The 15,579-nt window shown below is 35.4% G+C and overlaps 1 protein-coding gene across 12 annotated transcripts in view; it reads left to right on the top strand.

Annotated features, from left to right (window-relative positions):
- The window catches only part of LOC105493874 (leucine rich repeat and Ig domain containing 2), a 1,258,361-nt gene that overhangs the window by 538,806 nt on the left and 703,976 nt on the right, over positions 1-15,579 (top strand). For 3 of the 12 annotated variants that reach the window (XM_071077895.1, XM_071077891.1, XM_071077894.1), the window contains one exon: positions 7,862-7,900. The exons of the other annotated variants lie outside the window; for them this stretch is intronic. The gene's annotated coding sequence lies outside the window, so the exon portion shown is untranslated. The remainder of the gene's footprint in view (positions 1-7,861; positions 7,901-15,579) is intronic. 12 annotated transcript variants of the gene reach the window in all.

The following is a 15,579-nucleotide window of genomic DNA, read 5'->3' as shown; positions in this document are numbered from 1 at the left end:
GTGTGTTTGTTTTTGCATTAGAGATTGGGGAAGGTAAAATGTCCTGAGAGCTCAATGGGTATACAGCTCACCTACAGTAAATTCAATAAGCTGCATAAAAAGTAACAGGCAGGATAAAATCATGGAAACACATATAAAGGAAACTGTGTCCTCTAATTTAGTGGGAAATGAAGCCTTTAAATTACTTTTGAACATGACACACATACTTAGTCTAACAGAGAAGAATCCAGCTCATAAGTGACACATGTGAACATTGGCTATGCTGCCCTTCCACCTTTCATTACTAGAGCCCCCACACAATTAATTCAGTGAAAAGATAATTAACAGCATGGCCTTTACAGCTGGACTGCCTCAGTCAAAATTCAAGTTCTGCCCTTACTAGCTGTGTGATTGTGGGTAAGTTATTTAACTTCTTGTGCCCTGGATTCCTAACATGAAAATTTGGGATAATAGCATTATCTACCTCATAGGCATAGGGTTGCTGTGAGGATAGGAGGAGTGGGTATATGTAAGGATTTTTTAGATTGTAAATAAGCTTCACCTGATTGCTATAGGTATTATTTTCATCAGGAAATCCTTTGAGAGATAGGAGATGTCGTGTGAGCTACAGTAGTGAGTATATTTTCTGAAATTATTAATGCAGATGTAGAAAGGAAATAAGATGGTAAAAGAATGTCATATGTTCAAAACTGTAGCCATAGTTCGACTTATGAACCAGGAATTTTAAGTTTCTTTCTTACCCTTCTTCATAAATCATTTGGGAACTAGGAGATCAAATATTTATTTTATTATTGACATTTATCTACTATATTTAGTTTAATAGATTAATAGAAAATTGACCTGGGAAAATTGACCTGAGAACAAAATATATTTCTACTTGCAATCTTTATTTGAAAATAAAAATGTGTCCATAATGAAACAACTGTCTCACAAATGATTTTTTTTGCAAACCATATATTCAATTGAAAATGGCCTTACATAAGAGTTTTTAACTGGACCACAGAAGTTATAGCTGGAAGCAATAATAAGCTTATTTTTTCACTAACTACCACCTGATATCATGCTCAAAATATCAGTAGGGACATGGACTTTGATGGGGTCAGTGTCTAATACTTGATGATAAGAATAAATTGGTTAAGTACCACCTTCTGATAGCATATGTATACACTTAGTGTATGACTTCCAGTAAGCGGTATCACCAACAACATGGGAAAGCAATTGATGAAAGCATTTACTCAGGAATTATGAGAAGCATATGAAAACTATAATGAATAAATGTATAAAGAAGACACAAATCCTACCTACCATCCCCCTAACATTTTCAAGCCAGCAGTTATTTTTCAGGTTCTAAAAAGGCTATTGATGTCAGCTTGCCCTGGCATTTCAGAGCTGTACTTTGAATGAGAACTTATTTAACTCCAAGACAGAATTCAGATTAAGATTCATAAGAAGCCTCTTCTCAAAATCTGGGGTTAACACTTGAATGAGACTAAGCCTTGCCAGGCTGACTTAAGGATGTCTTCCTTTGTACTTCTATTTCACCTTGTGAATATCTCTGGTAGAATAATTATTATTTTATATTTTTATGGTCTATTGATGTATCTGGATCACCACATTGATGGTCTCTTAAAATCCCTGCATCTGAAATACCTTGTAAAGTGTATGATGGATGATAGGAGTGCAATAAATGTTTAATGAATAAATCACGGAATGAATGAACTATCAGTTACAGAGGTAAATGAGAAATGGTACCGAATTTTAGGTATCTGAAAATATTGGCTTTAAACATTATATATTCTTGATTTCTATCATTTCATATGTTTAAAGTGTAACAATATGTTAAAAAATGGAAGTGCACCAAGAAAAATCACATGTAAAATATAACCCTAATACAATGTTAATGCTTGGATTGTGTGGCTATGACTCAAGCACAAAATTGGGAAAAGCTGCCTGGAGGCTAGTAGAGAAAAAATAAAATGCTGAATTATTAACCTAAAATGATAAGGTGATAACTGTATGCTCATTTAAAAAAAAATGACAATTTGTTTCATCACAGATCTCAGAATTTTCATCAAAAAATAATTATTAAATACCTTAATATAATAAACTATATTTATTGCTCTCTGAAGCAAGTAGTCTTTTCCTCTACAATGTAGTAGAAAAGATAAAACATGCTCATATTTTGATTTTAAAAGTATAAGGCAATATATATTCGAAATATGTGATGTTGACACCCACTGTTCTATGAATTAAGAGAAAGAAATCACATGTGACTAAGATGGAAACTCCAATACCTTTGTTTTTATGAGCACCAGTGCCACCCCAATGTCAGGCAATTTTCTTGCATTTATTGTTAGAGAAGTTTTCACTGAGTAGGTAAGATTTGATGTAGTCCTTGGAAAACAGCTATGTATGGAGAGATCATATTTCAGGTGATTATGTTTTGAATGGCATGAATGTATGGAGGCAAGAAAATAGGAAAACCTGTATTTGACAACATAAAGGTTTGAATAGAAAGGAAAGGTCTTATAAGCGGTTCTAAGTATAAACAAGGAGATATGAGAGAAATTGTCACTTTAATTTCATTTTTGTTTTTTGAGGCGGAGTTTTGATCTTTCACACAGACTGTAGTGAAGTGGCATGATCTTGGCTCATTGCAACCTCCGACCCCTGGGTTCAAGCGATTCTCCTGCCTCAGCCTCCTGAGTAGCTGGGATTACAGGTGCACACTGCCACAGCCGGCTAGTATTTGTATTTTTAGTAGAGACGGGGTTTCACCATGTTGGCCAGGCTGGTCTCGAACTCCTGAGCTCTGGTGATCCGCCCACCTCAACCTCCTAAAGTGCTAGGGTTATAGGCATGAGCCACCGTGCCCGGCTGATATTGCTACTTTATAAAGTTTGGGATTATCTTAAAGGCAAGAGAGTACCTAGGAATGGATATGAGAATATCATAGTGCAAATACCAGTTACTATAAATAATTATCCATTTTATTTTCTTTGTAACCTCATTCCATCCTAGAATCAAACCAGTGACAGAAAGATTCGGAACACAGGCATTGGAGATAATGAGGGATGAGATTTTATTTCATCTCCAGAGTTTACTAGCTGTCTCTGCTTTGAGGATTCCTCACCCATTCTAGCTTGTTTACTAATTGTTAGATGGAGTTAATAACTGCATTATATGTTTTCTTCAGAAATTGCTATATATACATAATTTTTAGCTATGCTTTGGCCTATAGTAGGAATTCACTCAATTGTAGCTATTGTTGGTAGTACCCAGATGCATTAATATTAGTACACAAGACTTTTAAAATCCTTTTGCTGAAAGTGTACATGGAGATATGAATTATGTTAATGAAATAATATGCACATACCTTATATAAATGTTAAATACAAGTTATCCAAGATTCTCAAGATCACTACTATGATGGATATTCTTTTAAATTTTTTAGTATGTAGATGTACTGCTTTTTTTTTTTTTTAAGAGGCATTTTTTTCCTCTCAGTTTCTTAAGGATGCAATAAGGAATTTGACAAAACATTCTACAAGTGATTATGATATAAGGTTTTGCTTGCACGTGGAAGATCAGAGGCTACAGGAAGGAAAAAAGTCAATTACTGATCCAATACAGTAAGGATCAGTGATGGCCCCAGGTGCATTCACTGTGATGTGGGAAAAATGAAAAAGTCTACATTCTATGAATACTTTTGTTTCAACCAATCAACTTTACCCAAGGGTGAGCTAGCAGGAAAATAAAGTTTGTGAAATTGGTACAGTAGGTTTATATGTGATTTGAGAATACTAAGAATTTGAGGGTAAATTGACGTCATATATTTTAAACTTTGGCAAAATGGCATGATTCCATTAAGACTGTAAACCAATCTCTTTTGAGAACTATTGAGATATATTCCCATCAGAGAAGAATTATTTTGGTTTAAAGCCGTGATTTTCAAACTGTCTTAACCAAAACCTTATGGTTGCGCATTGATGCTGCTGGGCTGACATTGCATGTGTTAAGGGGTGTAGCAGATGTTGAGCTGGAATTGTACTGGGTTTTCTGTCAACCCCTACCCACATTCTCCATCTCCTTCTACAACACCATCTACCATCAACCTTGCTTTACCTGTTCTATATACTGAAATTTCTCTTCAACAATTATTTACAATATTGGTCCACTTAATAACCATGGGATGGCAGTGTGTTTGTGTAAGTCTCTGTACAAATACAAATGGAATTAAGCTATTATGATCTATTAATCTTAAGAGTGGCTTGTTAGAATGAGAAGGGTTGTGAGGCATCTGAAAGATTCGTTGTCAGGAGGAGAGGTGGAGAAACAATAGATTAAAGGACTGGGGAATTCACCTGATTAAGTGGGAATAGAAGAGGATAGAAAGAAGAGAGTAAGTAAAAGACAGAAATTCCAAAGGCAAAGTATGTCTTTTATTGTTTTGATAAAGGTCTCCCCTAGAAACAACTTTGAAAACTATTCTAGAAACTATTCATGAATTGAAAGTAAAGTTTTCCAGAAAATGACTACAACAAATTTTCCTAATAAGAAATGAAGAAAGCCTTACCCAGGGAGATGGAAGTAGGTAACTGATAGTCAGAAATGATACTATCTTATCTTATATACATTGTATTAGTTTTCTTTTACTACATAAGAAATTGTCACGAGTGTAGCAGCTTGAAACAATATGCATTTTTATTTCACAATTTTTATATGGGTCAGGAATCTGGGTACATCTTAGCTGTGTCTTTTGCTCATAGGTCACCCAAGGCTGTAATCAGAGTGTGGGCTGGGCGATGTCTTTTGGTTTTTTGTTTGTTTGTTTGTTTGTTTAATTTCCAACTTTTATTTTAACTTCAGGGGTACATGTGCAGATGTGCAAGTTTGTTACATAGGTAATGTGTACCATGATGGTTTGCTGTGCATATCGTCTCATCACCTTAGGTATTAAGCTCAGCATCCATTAGCTATTTTTCCTAATGCTCTCCCTCCTACCCTACACCCTCCAACAGGCCCGAGTGTGTGTTGTTCCCTGTCATGTGTCCATGTGTTCTCATCATTCAGCTCCCACTTATAAGTGAGGACACGCGGCATTTGATTTTCTGTTTCTGCATTAATTTGCTGAGGATAATGACTTCCAATTCCATATATGTCCCTGCAAAGGACATGATCTCATTCCTTTTCATGGCTGCATAATATTTCATAGTATATATGTACCACTTTTTTTTTTTTTTTTTTTTTGAGATGGAGTCTCGCGCTCTCACCCAGGCTGGAGTGCAATGGCGCAATCTCAGCTCACTGCAAGTTCTGCCTCCTGGGTTCACACCATTCTCCTGCCTCAGCCACCTGAGTAGCTGGATTACAGGCATCTGACACCACGCCCAGCTAATATTTTGTATTTTTAGTAGAGACGGGGTTTCACCAGGTTAGCCAGGATGGTCTCGATCTCCTTACCACAGGATCCACCAGCCTCAGCCTCCCAAAGTGCTAGGATTATAGGCGTGAGCCACCGCACCCGGCCTACCACATTTTTTTAATCCAGTCTATCATTGATAGTCATTTAGGTTGACTTCATGTCTTTGCTATTGTGAATAGTGCTGTGGTGAACATCCACATGCATGTATCTTTATAATAGAATGATTTATATTCCCTTGGATATATACCCAGTAATGGGATTGCCGTGTCAAATGGTATTTCTGCCTCTAGGTCTTTGAGGAGTTGCCACACTGTCTTCCACAATAGTTGAACTAATTTGCATCCCCACTAACAGTGTAAAAGTGTTCCTTCTTCTCCACCACCTTACCAGCATCTGTTGTTTTTTAACTTTTTGATAATAGACATTCTGAATGGTGTGAGATGGTATCCCATTGTGGTTTTTATTTGCATTTATCTAATCATTTGTGATGTTGAGCTTTTTTCATGTTTTTTGGCTGCATGTATATCTTATTTTGAGAAGTGTCTGTTCATGTCCTTTGTTCAATTTTTAATGTGGTTGTTTGTTTTTCACCTGGAGGCTAAAATGGGTAAGATCCACTTCCAAGATCATTCAGCTCTTTGTCAGATTCATTATTTTGCAGTTCAAGCACAAAAGGTCCTGGTTTCTTGATGGCTGTAGCTGGGGGTGGTCCTAAGTTTCTGTTGATTCCCTTCAGCTCCTAAGAGCTACCCACAGTTCCTAAACATTTTACCTGGAGTTCCTTGAGATGTGAACTTCCCTAATATGGCCACTTACTTCATCTGGATGAAAAAGACTAGAGCAGACTAGAGCAACTGTATTACAAGACAGTCTTACATAATCATGGAAGTGATGACATCCTGCTGTCTTTACCATATTCTGTCAGTTAGATGTAAATCACATGCTCATCAAGATCAAGGGAAAGGGATTTTGCAAAATCATGAACACCTGCAGATGAGGATCAGGGGGCTGCCATGCAGTACATCCCCTCAACACATTAATGAATCAAAATGGGCTAAGGTGAAAACGACAGATAGATGACATATTATAGGAAGCTATGTGCAGAGCTATCCGTATAGTAATAATGAAACTACACAATGGAATCTGAAATACGGCTTTAGTGAGTACCTGTGTTCGTGCCATGAAAGTCACTCACAGTAGAGATTCCTTTCTATTCAGCTTGCTTAGTAGTTTACACATAGGTTATTATATCTGCCTGCCTGCAGTTAGTTGTGTTGACAATAAATTAATGTAATAACTAGTTCTGTTGTTTAAACGAGTTTATTTTTAAATAACGAACACAACTTTTAGGCTTTTGAATGGCAGATACACCTGCATTCTTCCTCGGGCAATTTCCCTTAGCAGGAACCATGTCACCTGAAGCAGTGACATTCCTTCATTTAAAGGAGTGTGGTTAGAGATAACATTGACAGCATGAGATTTTAGGTTTAGAAAAAGCCTGAGGCAAACAGATTATGTTTAGGCACTGAAAAAACACAGACACATTATTCAGTTTGTGCCCAAGCAAGCTAATTTATTCCAAACTTGTGAAGCTTTGTTTTGATAACTTCTGGGCTTGTTCTTGGCTCAGTGAGCCTTTGACTGAGAAGGATTTAAGGCTTTCCTTCTAAGTGTTCTCTTTTGTCATGGCAAATGCTATTTAAAGGACTAATGAACTGAGATCATAAGGAGAATCCTTAAAGGAGTTTAATGGGGTCATTGTGATACACCCTGCCAGAGGTCATGTATTTCTGCCTTACAGTGTTTACTGTAGCCTGCGGCAACACTATATGTGAAGTTTCCATTTTTATCATATGAGTAAATAGAGGAGTGTGCATATAACTGTTTGAAGGGATGAGATTTTGGTGTGAAATTTTTAGAACTTTTTCAAAGTTAACTTTTGGAAGGTTTCACACTATTTACATTTTGTCTGTGTTTTATGCAGCTGACACATTTCTCCTCTTTCCCATTCACAGAGTCTTTGCTTATAACTTGGAAGCTTTTCAATTGTGATTTGGGTACAATCGTTACATATTACCGTAATGAAACTATGTTACTGTACAGCCCTGTTTCAGGAAATAAGAAATAAAATAAAATTGGCATCAAAATATTGAATTGTACATTTCCATTAAAACAACTGAATAAAAATAAACAAAAAAATCACCTTAATTGTCAGGCCTTTTTCATACAGTTATTGAGCTTGAGCCTGCATTGATTTTTTGTGTATCCATGTGCATACAGCTTACAGAGATTAATGTGATAGATGGAGCAAGCACATTGTGGTGTAAGACAGATCTGAGAATGAAAGAGAGGACAAATGATCTACATATGTTCACTCAAATGAGTAGTAAGGACAGCTGACTCTTATGACCAATAGTCTTTCTCTCTCTTTTTCAGAAGACATATTACAGTTCAGCTTCTGGCATAGTATTTATGGTAAGCCTCTGTTTCTCATAATTTCTGCCTTTGACATTTTAAGAATGACCAAGGAATTTCACTTGGCATGACTGTTTAGTTGAAACTTAAATATAACACTGAAAATTAACCTGAAGTCAATCTTAGCTATACTGAAAATGAAACCCTACACTTACGCCTAAATCATTAGCTTAACGTGAAGCTATAAATGGGAGAACTATATTCAAGAATATCAAGAATGCATCCCTCTGCACTGCAATATCATTCGTATTTCTTACCTATGTAAATGCTGTGCTCAGCCATAAATAGGAGCTGACATGTTATCTGGGTATGAATAAATCAGTGTTTTCTATTCTGTGTAATTTACTGACTTCCACACATAGTTTGTTTCTCAGTTATGTTTATTTTAATCAAATTTCATTTGTCCAGGTGCATTTTTACTATCTCCGCTGTCTGAATATGGTCAGTGATGTAACTATCTTGAAAAGTACCATAAAAGTAGAGTAACCACTCATCCCCTTTAAGTTGAATACCTACTACAGGTGTGACATAGAATTTGAAATGAAAGATCTTTTAAAGGCATCTTTTTCTTATATTCAGCATAAATTCCACTGTATCAAAATGGAATCTTCAGTAGGACATGGGTGTTTAAATACTCCTATCACCAGAAATGATTCCTATTCTGGTGTAATTTAAGCCAAAGAAACAAGACCGGAAATGGATATTCCAATAAGCTCAATTTATCGGGCAAAGGTGTCCAATGGATGTAAACCTGCATTTAGAGGCTTGTTACTGTCTCTAGAAAATGGTAAAATATAGGACTAGGTGTAGAAGTTGACTATTTATTGCCAAAAAATAAATAAAAGCATAGTCAAGGATTAATACAGGTGTTTTGCTTGCCATTTATAGATCTGTGTAGTTTGAAAACGGTCCCAAGATTGTACTCTATGAAATGAAATCTTACTTGAGGACATTTGAATATTGATACAAATTTTCCACCTGGTGCTTCAGTCAAACATTTACGCTGTTAGTGTTCTGGCTAATTTTGAGCTATTAAAAGCCATAAAAATTAGTTTTCTATTTTAATGAGCTCTTTTGCACTATAGTAACTTTAAAATGTCACTTTAATCAATAATATGTACAGTACCAGAGCCTTTGGGCATATGAAATGTCAGTTGTTTAATTTTCAAAAATGAATATTGCCCTTACAAAATCATCTGGTCAAGCATTTGCATTATATTATACTTAGCACAAAGACTTACATTGTACTTAGAATGCCTTCATCAATTATATAAAGAAGATGTAAGGCTTGAGGATATTTATGTGTGATATCCAATTACAAGACCTTAGGGCCAGGTTAATTTCCCCAATTTCTGCCCCATATCTGGGCAGAAAGAAAGAAAATAAAGCTATTTTAAAACTATCCAATGTATACTGCTAGAATGTTTGTCCATTGATTTTCTCTCTCTCTTTTACACACACACACACACACACACACATCATACATGTTATATATAAATCATCATGCAGCCACACACTACTCATCTTGATATAGTCTGGACTGTAGTTATGACTTTTAGTACAAACCTTACCAATAATGGTGCAATTGAGTAGTCATAATAGAATTTGAGGAATGGTGAGGAAATATGTATGTCTAGACTCACATACCTGCACATATACAAGATATACAAATAAATATGTGGATGAATTTTTTCCGTATCTGTAGATTATTTTTAGGATCTCTGACTTTGAATATGTGACAAGTTGAAACTGACAACTTTACTGTAAGGAGTTTTAGGGAGAACTTCAAAGATAAAGGAGTTATTCTCCACTCCAAAATGACTAAAACAAAAATAATGACTGGTCCATGTGAACATCAATTATGAGAGAGACATGACATCATATGTTTCCAAAGATATATGAGTATAATAGATTCAAATGAAAGCCTCAAATGGAAATCAGATACACATATTTTTCTATGAGTAATTGTACGAAATGTTATTATTATAAAAGCAGAAATTTAATGAAATTTAATGAACTAAAGATTACCTTGCAAAGTATATCTATTTTTTGTTATAATGTTAACTGATAAATACAGCTGTCAACTACTATTTACTAAGCACTGTGCTTTGACTCTAAATATCTAATTCTTTAGTGAAAAAGGTCAGGGTAGGAAAAAAAAAGATGGTAGAAAGATGGTGCTCCTCTATTCACAAATAGCAAAGACGTGTAATAAACCTAAATGCTCAATGCAGATTAAACAAAATGTAGTACATATACAACGTGGAATACTATGCAACCATAAAAAAGAATGAGATCATGTTCTTTGCAGCAACATGGACAGAGCTAGAAGCCATTATCCTAAGCAAACTAATACAGGAACAGGAAACCAAATACCACATGTTCTCATTTATAAGTGGAAGCTAAACAAGAATACATGGACACAAAAAGGGGAAGAACAGACACTGGGGCCTACTTGAGGGTGGAGGTTGAGAGGAGGAAGAGGATCAAAAAATTACCTATCACGTATTAGGCATATTCCCTGGGTGATGAAATAATCTGTACATCCAACCTGTGAAACATGCAATTTACCTGTATAACAAAGCTGCACATGTACCCCTAAACCTAAAATAAAAGGTTAAAAAAGAAAAAAAAGTCCAGGTGCAGTGTCTCATGCCTTTAATCCCAGCAGTTTGGGAGGCTGAGTCGGACAGATCACTCTTTGAGGTCAGGAGTTGAAGACCAGCCTGGCCAAGATGGTGAAACCCTGTCTCTACTAAAAATACAAAATTTAGCCTGGCATGGTAGTGTATGCATGTGGTCCCAGCTACTTGGGAGGCTGAGGCAGGAGAATCATCTGAACATGGAAGGCAGAGGTTGCAGAGAATCACTTGAACCTGGGAGGCAGAGGTTGCAGTAAGCTCAGATCGCGCCACTGCACTTCAGCAGGCCTGATGACGGGCGCAGTGGCTCACGCCTGTAATCCCAGCACTTTGGGAGGCTGAGACAGGCGGATCACGAAGTCAGAAGATCGAGATCATCCTGGCTAACACCGTGAAACCCCGTCTCTACAAAAAATACAAAAAAAAAAAAAAAAATAGCTGGGCGTGGTAGTGGGCGCCTGTAGTCCCAGCTACTCAGAAGGCTGAGGCAGGACAATGGCATGAACCAGGGAGACGGAGCTGGCAGTGAGCTGAGATCGGGCCACTGCACTCCAGCCTGGGCGACAGAGCGAGACTCTGTCTCAAAAAAAAAATAAATAAATAAAAATAAAAATAAATAAACATTTTAAAACCTGGTCTACACAGAAAATATTGTTAATTTATTGTATGCATACAATGGAAATAAAATTACTTACTGGGTACAAAATGTGTTTAAAATTGTAAACCTTTACATTTTTTGCAAAAAAAATATATATATTTTTGAAATTTTGAATTTCAAAAAAAAGTTTTGATTTATAAAAGCAGGAAACCAAAAGTTTAATAAATCCTCATGTATTTAAAGAGTAAGAGTACTTAATAACGAGTCTGTTATTTGACCCCATGTGAGACACGGCTACAATGCAGGAAAGAAAGAAGAAAAGGAAATACATTGATATCTAATGAGCGTCTACTATGTGTTAACGCACGCAGTTTCTCCTATGCTGTCTCTGCAAAACTAAGGAAGAGCTAGACATGCTTGCCACATAGCAGATGCTGAATGAGTGAATGACAAACTTTCATGATAAAGCTTGATTGCGTTTCATGTTAGATTTTTTATCATGGTTGTATAAATAAAATATAAACAAGATTATTTCATTCAGAAAAGAAATATTTAACCCTGGCTCTAAGATGGGCATCTAGGAGAGAACTGTATTAAGCTATGGTTTTGATTAACAGGTAAATATTGTATACAAAATAATTGCTATGAAATAAGATAAATGTAATAATAGAGGCATGTATCTAATTGCTTGGTGGCATAAAGGAGGGAATGAGCAACGTTCCTATTGCTTGGGGTAGGAAAACTTAGAAGGCTTGATTTAAGAGTGTGATTTGTGCCAAATTGTGAAAAATACTATGATCATCCCGTGAAAGAAACACAGTGCAAAACCAGACAGGTTTTGTCAAAGATGTGCCCATACAGATATCGGGATGGAGCTCACAGGAACATGGTGGTACAAAACTTGGTTAAAAAATTAGTTTGGCTCATCTATCTTGCTTAGGTTATATGACTTGTGAATTTTTTTTTCAACCTTTAGAATCAGTAACAGCAATACAATAGGGTCGAGTACACTGATTTAAAATGAAGCACAAGTACTGGGCAAAGAATTGGGTACATTAAAAAAAACATATACATACAAGCAAAAAATACCAAAAATAGGCTATAGTATGTTTAGCTGTGAGGTTCTTTCTGTTATCTCAGGACGGGGAAAGTGGGAATACTTAAAATCATTATTTTTAGCTGTTCTCCAGTTTTATCACTCTACCACATAACTGCATACTTTACATCAGAGAATATGTGTTTTGTTATCCTTCATTCAAAGACATCTCACCGTGGCTTTGGTTAAAATTTGCATTTCTTTTCAATTCCTGTGTTTAAAAATAATAGAAGTGTATCTGCTATAGAGAGAAACAACTTTCTATAATTATGTTTTAATATGAAATCTTCCTATTATTTAACTCTGGATGAATTCCTTTAATTAAACATATTCAAAATAATCTAAAAGCATATCAATATTCATAATTAATGTAGTTCACTAACCCCTTGCAAATTATTTTAAATATATAACAATACATTTAGAATGACCAAAATTGCCCTTATTTTGTATCAATTTCAAATCATATTGCTGCAAACACAATATATAGACTGATGACTATAGAATTACATCTATAATCGTGATATTATAAAAGTATCTGGCAAAATGAAAAATGATATTAAAAAGTCTTAGGAAAGTAAATTAAAACCTCCTCAAGATTCCTAAGCAATATTCCATGTTGATAAAAATCATGTAAAAGGTCTAAAAGATGACCTGTACAAAAATGAATCAAGACTTTGGTTATGACTCTTTCATTAACAGATTATTTTGCAAGAAGTGAAATTTAAAACAAATATTTGACAAGGCCACAGACATGTAAGTCAGGCACAGTCCAGTGAATACAGAACAGGTTCAGGAAAGGCCATTGTGTTAATAGTTAGGTTTCATGAGCTTTTTTCCACCTGTCCAATCCTTTTCAGGGCTTCAGTAATGCTCCAGTGTTCAAGTGACTGAACAGTGTCATTGAAAGAGACTGATATAAGTTTATAGATCCATTTTTTATAAAGGACAGCATATAGGATCAGGAATCAGCAATTCCAGGAAAGTGCTGAATATAAATCTAACAACTATGCACAAGCATTGGCAACAGTGTCCTCTGAGGGTGAAACAAGTCAGAAAACACTCACTGTGTAGCATCTGGAAGCCAAAGTTCTGCTGCCATTTCAGCTTGCTGTCAGTAAGTCACTCTACCTCTCTGAATCTCTACTTCTTGATATGTTCAAATATAATTTGAGATCAGAATGTGTTATGGGTCCATTTAGACTAAAATTATTTTATAGTTGATTGATTGAATCATAAGCTTTCACTTAAGAGAAGCTATTTCTCTCTAGTCTCTATTCTACTTCCTATTCTCTGCTGTAGATTTTTCTTTCAAAATTCTTCAGCCTAGTAGTTAGTACTTAGTAATAGTACTTAGGCCAAACTATTTTAGGATTATAGGTAAAGGAACACAGTTTGGGAAAATACTCTGAATATAATATGGTACATCTGCAGAGAAATGAGGCTAGCCCGGGAATTGATTCAGCCAGTGTAACTTTAACCCTCAAAGTGTGGGTCATCAGTTCCAGCAGCCAGATGCTCCTTTTCTTCTTGGAGACATTTCACCCATTCCCATATCCCTTTTTCCTTACTACTTCTTTTATGTTTGTTTGTTTGTTTCATTTTCCACCTCCCCTGCTTGTCTGTTTGCATTCTATAAAAGGTCTAAAGCTGTAGTAGTAGGGGCTTGATAAGAAATTTTGCACTGACAGTTGGAATGGCTTCTATGAGGACACCACAGTATGGGGTTGGATTGTTGCTATCATTGCCCTTTCTCAGAGGAAGAAGTTAAAAGGAGCTGCCCTTTAGAACCTTCTGGTTACCAACCTCCAATTAACTTTTTCAGGAAAAGACACTCTAGTGTATCTGGCATAGCCGTGTTTGTGATACATGAATTTTTCCAGGGTACTAACTTATTCCTGCTTGTCTTCTGCATGCAAGAATGAATTTACACCCTTATCTCACACTATATACAAAAATCAACTTAAATTGGATTAAAGACTTTCATATAAGATGTGAAACTTCATAACTACTTGAAGAAGACAGGGAAAAGTTCCATGACACTAATCTGGGCAATGATTTTTAAGATATCATCCCCTAAAGTATAAGTAACAAAAGGGAAAATAGACTAATGGTGTTATATAAAACTGAAAACCTTCTGCGCAGCCAAGGAAACAATGAACAGAGTAAAGAGACAACCTATGAAATGGGAGAAAACCACATATCTGACAAAGGTTTAATGTCAAAAATGCATAAAGAATTAACAAAACTCAATAGCAGGACAACAAATAACCTGATTTTAAAATGGGCAAAGGATCTGAACAGACATTTCTCAAAGTAAGGCATATAAATAGTGAACAGTTATAGAAAAAATGCTCACAATCACTAATAATCAAATAAAAGCAAATTAAAGCCACAATGAGCTAACACCTCACACCTGTTAAAATTGTTATGATAAAAAAGATGACAGATAACAAGTATTGAAGAGGATATAGAGAAAGGTAATCCCTGTATACTATAGTTGGAAATATAAATTAGAACAGCCATTATGGAATACAGTATGATGGTTTATCAATAAATTAAAAATAGAATTACCATATGATGTAGCTATCCCACTACTGGGTATATATCCCAAGGAAATAAAATCAATATGTTGAAGAGATGCCTGCATCTCATGTTTATTGCAGTATTATTCACAATGGCCAAGATATGGAATCAACTTAATTGTTTCTCATCAGATGCATGAATAAAGAAAATGTAAATATACACAACAGAATACTTCCCAGTCTCTTAAAAGAAGGAAATTCCATCATATGCAACAACATTGATGAGCCTGTGGGACATCGTGTTAAGTAAAATAAGCCAGGCACAGAAATACCAATATATCATGATTTCACTTACATGTTAAATCTAAAAAAATGGAACTCAGAAGTAGAGAGCAGGTGTGGTGAGTGCAGGGCAGGGTTGAGGAGATGTTGGTCAAGGTATACTAGATTTCAGTTAGGTGGGAAGAATTAGTTGCAGAGATTGAATGTAAAACGTGATGACCATAGTCAATAACACAGTCACCTAGAATATAATTCCAGATATAATCCAATAATTATATCTGGAAATTGCTAAGGGAATAGATTTTAAATGCTTTCACCACAAAAAAATGGTAAGTATGTGAAGAAATGAAATGTATATAGTAATTATACTATTATACATTAGCCATTCCAGAGTGTGTACATATTTTGAAACATGTTGTACTTGATAAATATGTATAATGTTTATCAATTAATATAAATGAATACATAAATAAAAATGTTTAAAAAGGACCAAATTAATATTCTTAAAAAAGCAGAACAAAGCAACTCAGTAGGCTTTA

This window comes from Macaca nemestrina, chromosome 14, assembly GCF_043159975.1.
Source record: "Macaca nemestrina isolate mMacNem1 chromosome 14, mMacNem.hap1, whole genome shotgun sequence".
Taxonomy (NCBI): domain Eukaryota; kingdom Metazoa; phylum Chordata; class Mammalia; order Primates; family Cercopithecidae; genus Macaca; species Macaca nemestrina.
The sequence above is the reverse complement of the archived record's forward strand: the minus strand, read 5'-3'. Positions and strand labels throughout refer to the sequence as shown.